Source organism: Eupeodes corollae, chromosome 1 (assembly GCF_945859685.1).
Source record: "Eupeodes corollae chromosome 1, idEupCoro1.1, whole genome shotgun sequence".
NCBI classification, from domain to species: domain Eukaryota; kingdom Metazoa; phylum Arthropoda; class Insecta; order Diptera; family Syrphidae; genus Eupeodes; species Eupeodes corollae.
This window is the reverse complement of record NC_079147.1, coordinates 274,663,098-274,670,622: the sequence shown is the minus strand read 5'-3', so window position 1 is coordinate 274,670,622 and position 7,525 is coordinate 274,663,098.

The following is a 7,525-nucleotide window of genomic DNA, read 5'->3' as shown; positions in this document are numbered from 1 at the left end:
TCAAGAAAAGAAGTCCAACGGTATCAACTAAAATGACATTACCACCAACCACGTAAGATAACACGGCCAATAAATGTGTCGCATAAAAGACTCATTGTTTCGTTAGTTGTGTGGCAAGTGGCAACGTCTTGGTGAAACCACATATCGTCAACATTCATGTCTTCCAATCCAAATACCTAAAGGTCATTATCATTTTCCCAAATGTGACGATTCTGCTCATCTCATACACCCTATTGTATACTTGATCTTAGTTCCAGTTTTAAGGATAATTTGCCCTACTGTGCGAAGGCTTGGGCTACCAGCATGTTTTCTTAGTTTTTGTTTCGTTTTAAAATAAATAAATAAATGTTTTATTGAAGTTATTACAACCGTCGATTGAAATCGAATAATTTATATAAATACGAGTAAAATCACTGTACCTACCTGAAAAGGTGTACGTTTTATTAATATTAATAATTTATTTTGTCATAACTAATGTTACAACTTGCTAATGATAATATACGATTGAAACAGTTCGGAACTGTCTCATTAATCTGAGTGAAATCAAATAAATCATAAATTTAAGAAGCACGAACGCAGAGATAAACGCTACGATATATGAAGACAACTACGACGGAGACTTCGACGGCGATGATGATGATGCTGAAGATGGACTTGTGGACTGAATGAAAATTCCTCTGTGGGTCCTAGAAAGAGTCTGAAGGCCTTACAAATTTAGTTGATTATGAACTGGACATGACTGCAATATCCACTGACCACTATCCAGAGTATCAATCGGTCGGACGGCGGCGAGGAAAAAAAGAGAGTTTTGATTTTATTTATTTGCTTTTTAATGTCAATAACTTGTGGTCTCTTATACAGGTCTCCATATCATATCTATAGTCCTATCGCTATAATCAACATAACCACAAAGAGAAGAACGACGACAATCTTGAATGTTAGATCTGGTCTGGAATGATCGGTCTGGCCAGTTGTCACTAAATATTTTTATGTATAAATCTAAAGTACTTATGGCGGCATTGACGGCGGCGGCCGGCGGTGGCGGCGGTTAAGACAGCGGCGGCGTTAGCGTTAGCTTGTCCAATGTCCAGGCTATAAGGCAGTAATATTTCAAACAGGCCATAACTAAAGATCCAATTAAAAATGGTTGAATCGTGCGGTTCCTGATGTGATGGCATGGCTTAGGCTATATGACCAGGCTTTGGCTATAGGCTAAATGGCAAGTTGAATATTGGTCAAGTGAATAAAATAGTTTTGAAGGTTGGGTGGCACAAGCACAAGTGCAGCAGAGCTCTACTCTATATATACATTATGTTCATTGAAATGTTTAAAAAGAGGACAGATATATTATTATTATTATACCAACTCTTAGACACGGATTTATTGGTTTAAGTGCCACTTTGAATTTTAAGGAAATGAATGAACTTCAGGTTTAGTATGGAAAGGATAGAGATAAATTGGGGTTTTTATTATTTATAACAATGAATCATTAAATACTTTGTAGGAGTTGAAACGAAGTTGTTCTGAGTCCGTTGTGTGACATGAATATAACAGACTTAAGCAGTTAAGTACCGAAAGTATTGAGCATAGGAATTTTGTACTTGAGTTCATTGTTTTATTAAGTCATAACAGTAGAAAAGGTTGATTTATGACCTATTACTTAAGGTCTCGTACTCTACTTTATTGTTTAGACTGATCGTGATTTCAGAAACAATTTCTTTACTCTGTGTAGGGTAATTGGTTGTGCAATGAGTTTGACAAAATAAGTTGTACAAACTTGATGTTTGATTATTGATGTTGAATTCCGTTCCGTTTGCATTTAGTCAAACCCATTTTTTTGGGAGAATTGAATCGGAATTGAACAATGTTCTTCAAAACTAGTTTTGAATTTGAATCAAATATAATTGCAAGTATTTTTGTAGATCTTAACGAATTGAAGAATAAACCTGGTTTATATAAAGAATTTACTCAAGATTTTTAAACATTCCCTTGAGACTTATTTATGACATGGTTAAAACCTAATCAAATTGAAAACTGTAATCTTTTGAAAAATGAGGAAGAATCCTACGGTGTCATTGGAATACGTGGCAATAGGACCACTTTTCCTTTAAACTTGCTTGTTAAAATGATTGCTTTAAGAATATTTCCTCTGATCTTTTTGATGACCAAACATGTACCGTTCCATAATTGAGATGGATTCAAATTGCGCAGTAAAATAATAGGTGGACCAATCTTTAATCGAATATTAAGTGGTGGCATTTCATGTATATCTAAAGAATTCAAAAATTCAACAACTGTTGTATCTGAAAATTAATTTCTTAAACATCAACATTTTTTTTTGTGTGTGTTAAAGTTAGTTTTCTGATGTTCAAATGGTAGACGTGTGCATTCAAGAGGACACAAGTGTCCAAAATTTTTTCTCAAAACCCACCTCTGTCTATCAACTCCTGTTTTCACCTCCTCGCGGTAAACACCGGGTGGTTCATCAACTGGATATTGGGTTCTAATCCCGGTGGAAAGTTGTTGGAGTCAGCAAACAATATAATAGGTCCTTATCAGTGTGGAATCAGGAAAGTCCACTATCGACCAAATATTTACACAACGGCAGATCTTGGAAAAAAACCAGGAGCTTCAAATCGATACAAACCATGTTTTTGTCGATTTTAAAGCCGTGTTTGACAGTTTCTATAGGGAAGAGCTCTACAGAGCAATGTCTAGTTTTGGCATCCCTGTCAAACTTATCATTATCGGAAAAGATCTCACCGATGCATTTGATGTCAAAAAAGGTTTAAGACAAGGCGATGCACTGTCATGCGACTTCTTTAACATCGTTCTGTTAAGAATTGTGCAAAACTCGTCCGTCAACACTAGAGGCACAATCTTCCAAAGGTCCATCCAATTAATCGGAAACGCAGATGATATTGACATAATTGGAAGATCAAAGCTTGATGTTAGTGGAGCGTTTGTGAGCATTACGACGGATGGGAAGCAAATAGGTTTAAAAAGGAACACTGAACAACGACGTCTTGTACAAAACGTCACCATAGATAGCTTTAACTTAAACGCTATGAACACAGACAACGACACCAGCACTGAAATCAAACGAAGAAAAACTTTTGCAAATCGATGCTTCTTTGGGCTTAGAAGGCAATTGAGTAGTAAAGTCCTATCTCGAGCATCTTAAATCACCATCTATAAGACACTCATCATCCCGGTTCTCATTTATGGAACTCAGGCCTGGACACTGTCAAAGAAAGTTGAGAGCGACTTATGGACTTATACTTCACCTGACGTTAACAAATTCAGCCATAGGAATTCAATGCATGCTTTCAGAATGGAGCTTCGACCCCACGTTCCGTTTGACAATCGTAAGGAAAAGAACGTAATGTAACGCAATGTGACTCCAAACGGAAGCTCTAGTTCAATTACCTGAAAATTTACTTTGTCTGATAGCTCAACACCTGTAAAAAAATGTCAATAAACAAAATATTTGCTATTTGGAGGGATGAAATAATACAAATGTCATTCAAAGCAACCTCGAAGCAAGGCCACCGTAACGCAGACGAAGACGAAGCTGAAGCGTGTTTGTGATTCAGCCATTAGGATGCTTCAAGAGAAAAATTCTTCGGCTGATTTTTGGTCCCGTATGCATAGATGGAGAATGAAGGAAAAAATTTAACGACGAACTGTACCGCAAAAGTCCAACGGCTTAGATGGCTGGGTGATGTAGAGCGAATGGACATCAACCAGCCCGGAAGGTCTTCGAATCCAATTGCGAGGGACGGGCGTATTAGAGGAAGACCGCGACTCAGGTGGCGCACCCAGGTGGGAGAGGGCCTCAACCAACTTGGCGTGCGAAATTGGAGACAGCTAGCTAGGGACCGAACTGGCTGGAGACTCATCTTGGTTGAGGCCAGCTCCGCCAAGACTGTGTCACCACCTTAACTAATTTAATTTTCTCAACATGAATATTTTTGGCTGCCAAAATAGCCCGTTTGGATATTTGACATACTTACTCAATTAAGTCAAAAGATGTTGCCATCTATTAGAATCGTTTTGAGCAGATATATTTGACTGTCAAATAAAAGACAGATAATCTGCAATAAAATAATATTGCGATCATAAATTGAGATGTAAGCTAAGAAATATTGTTGTCAGCATGCAATCAAATTTTGAGAAAAATCCCATGGACAATTTTTTTTACAAAAAATAAAAACCTTAACAAAAAAAAATGTATATAATTTGGTAAAAATTCATTTTCGACTCAAATGCCTTTTCAAGACTTTGAGATATTGGCTTTAAACTGCTTTTATCCTTTAAAGAATATTATTGTCAACATTTAGTCAAATTTTAAAACAGTCGAATTGACAGTTTTCTTTCACAAAATAAAAACCTATGTAAAAAAAAACAAGACTTAAACTTGGTAAAAACTTACTTTCGACTTTAATTTCGTTTCCAAAATAAAAAATATTGCCTTCAAAATTATTTTATGTCACAGAAATTATTGTTTTCAATATTCTGTAAATTTTGTATGTATAAAAATTCAACATTCCGTTTTTTTATAAAAAAATAAATTCTTCAAAAAATGGTCCGCAAATTTGGTAAAAATTGATGCTCGGTTCTTGATATCTCGTGTACAATTTGAGATATTTTAATTTCAATTATTTAATTTTTTTGTTTATATAAGAATAACACCGATAAAAGTAAGAGTAGAATCTTACAAAAAAATAGGTTTTTGACATTTCTACGAGTCACGAATGGATCTTATGTGACTTCGTTCTCAAATGTTGGTACGATTGATATTGCATTTGTATCTCGATGGCTGTGTTCGTTGAGTAGTTGTACATTTGGAATTATGTGTTTTCCATTGGGAAAAAAATCAATCTATTACTATTGATATTATTTAGTTTTGTTAATGAAAATGGGCTAACTGGGCTTATTTTGCAAGAATAGAAAAGATTATTAAGTTTTGCTATGTTTTCACTAAAGGTTTATTTTGGATCAGATTAAATAAATCTTTTTTGTGCTTCCTTCGCAGAAGAAGATTTAAAAATGATTAAGTTTGACAGCCCTTCCTAAAATGCAAATGGTGTATCGATGTTTTTTATGAATTGCAAGTGAGAAAGTTTGATTCGTGTAAGGCAATGAAAAACTGAATTGTTCAGCAACATATAAGAATAAGCTACCTACTCCATTTGTAATCTTTTTTTAACTTGATTAAAACTCCAGTAATTTTATCACTGAGCGAAACAGAAATAATAGAAAAAAGTAATCCCAAGCTCGTGAATAACAGAACAAACTGGAACGAATTCAGAGACAAACTTGAAAATTTTATAAACCTAAGATCCCCTATGCAAACAATTGAACAAATTGATCATGAAGTAGAACAATTTATTGCTGATGTGTAGCAGGCTGCAGAAGAAAGTACTCCAACTATTTCGAATGCGAGAGAAAAAGAAATAAAATATCCTATCGAAATAAAGGAGTTGATATTGGAAAAAAGAAGAGCTAGAAGAAAATGGCAATCCCCGAGATTCCCAGATGATAAGGTAGTTTTTAACCGTCTTAACAACGAATTAAAAAAAAGAATCTGTGAGTTTAAAAATAATTCACTAAGTAGAGTCCTGAAAAGTCTGCCGACGGATGCTTCTACAGAATACTCCTTATGGAAAGCAACTAAGCGCCTAAATAGACCTCAGACACAAAACCCGCCGATAAAATCTCAAGATGGTAAATGGATCGGAAACCCGAAACAAAAGGCTGATCTCTTTGCTGAACATCTCGCGAATGTTTTCAAGCCATTCCCAGCAAGCACAGCTACAGATACCTTACAGTTTTTTGACAGAAACGACGAATGTGAAATACCTTTTGTCATGCTCAAAGAAGTAAGAAGCTTTTGTCAACATAAGTTGTCAAACAAAAAATCACCAGGGTACGATCTTATAACTGATCAGGTTCTGAAAAAAATGCCTCTTATAGCCTTCAAGAAACTCCAATTTATAATAAACGCATGCCTTAAACTAAGATATGTGCCACATCATTGGAAAATTGCGGAAGTCATTGTTATACCTAAACAAGGTAAGCCACCAACAGAAGTTACATCTTACAGACCAATATCGCTTATACCAATCATGGCAAAAGTTTTTGAAAAACTGCTACTGAAAAGGCTTAACAAAATAATTGAAGAAAGAAGACTAATTCCGAGATATCAGTTTGGATTTAGAAATAAACATTCCACGATAGACCAAGTGCATCGAATTACGGATGTTGTGGAAAAGGCACTTGAAGAAAAACAAGTATGCTCGTCTGTATTCTTAGATGTTGCTCAAGCTTTTGACAAGGTTTGGCACTTGGGACTTGAGTACAAACTGCATAGGGACTTCCCCAGGCAGTACTACGAAATACTGAAATCCTACGTTACGAACCGACTCTTTAGAGTACGGTACGACCAAAATTACTCGGAACTTAAGAAAATTGAAGCCGGTGTACCACAAGGAAGTGTCCTAGGACCAACCCTGTATCCGTTATATACAAGGGATATTCCAGTGGACATCAACGCTATCATGACCACCTTTGCTGATGATACTGCAATATTGGTGCCAGATAAATCCGTTACGAAGGCTTCACAAAAATTGCAAAATGCAGTCGATAAAGTTAGTGATTGGACGCACAAATGGCGTATCAAATTAAACGAAACAAAATCGACGCATATAAACTTTACAAACAAAAACATAAACAATGTTCCAATTTTTATAAACAGTACAAAAGTACCTTACTCCAATACCGCCAAATACCTTGGAATGAATTTGGATGCAAAGCTTAAATGGAAAGAACACATCAAAAAGAAAAGAGAAGAACTAAACTTGAAGTACAGAAAAATGTACTGGTTAATAGGAAAGAACTCTGACCTATCTATCCAGAACAAACTAATAATATATAAGCAAGTATTGAAACCCAACTCCTCCATACAGGTTTTTCTTCACAAATTTTTAATCGATTCTGATCCCCGACCGGGAGCTTCAATCTCGCTTCAACACCACATGTTGATGTAGTAGTCTACGAACAAACCCCCTTCTTGATGTTTTTATGTTATGTCAACATAATTTAATCTATTTAATTTAATAATAGAATCTCAATTTCCAGATGTTTTCTTGTCATTTCTTCTCGAAAGTTTTCCATTTTATTAGTTTTAGTTATTTTTTTTTTGCTAAGTTAATTTTAACATTTAATTTTCACAAAACTTTCTTTTAAGAGTGTGTTTTTTAATTATTATTTTGAAATTATGCGTAATTGTAATGAAAAAAAAGTTAATTACTAATTGAATGCAATTGTAATGAAAGTTGAAATTAAGTGTGGGAAGGAAAATTAAGTGTAATTTGACTTATCACAAAAAATATCAACAGAATTTGATTAGAAAGTAAGAAAAAAACACTACTTCCCAAAGTCCAATAAAATCCAAAATTTGGTTTCGGAGTTTATTGTTTTGGACTTTACAAAGCTATGCAGCTCTACATTTGTTGTTTAG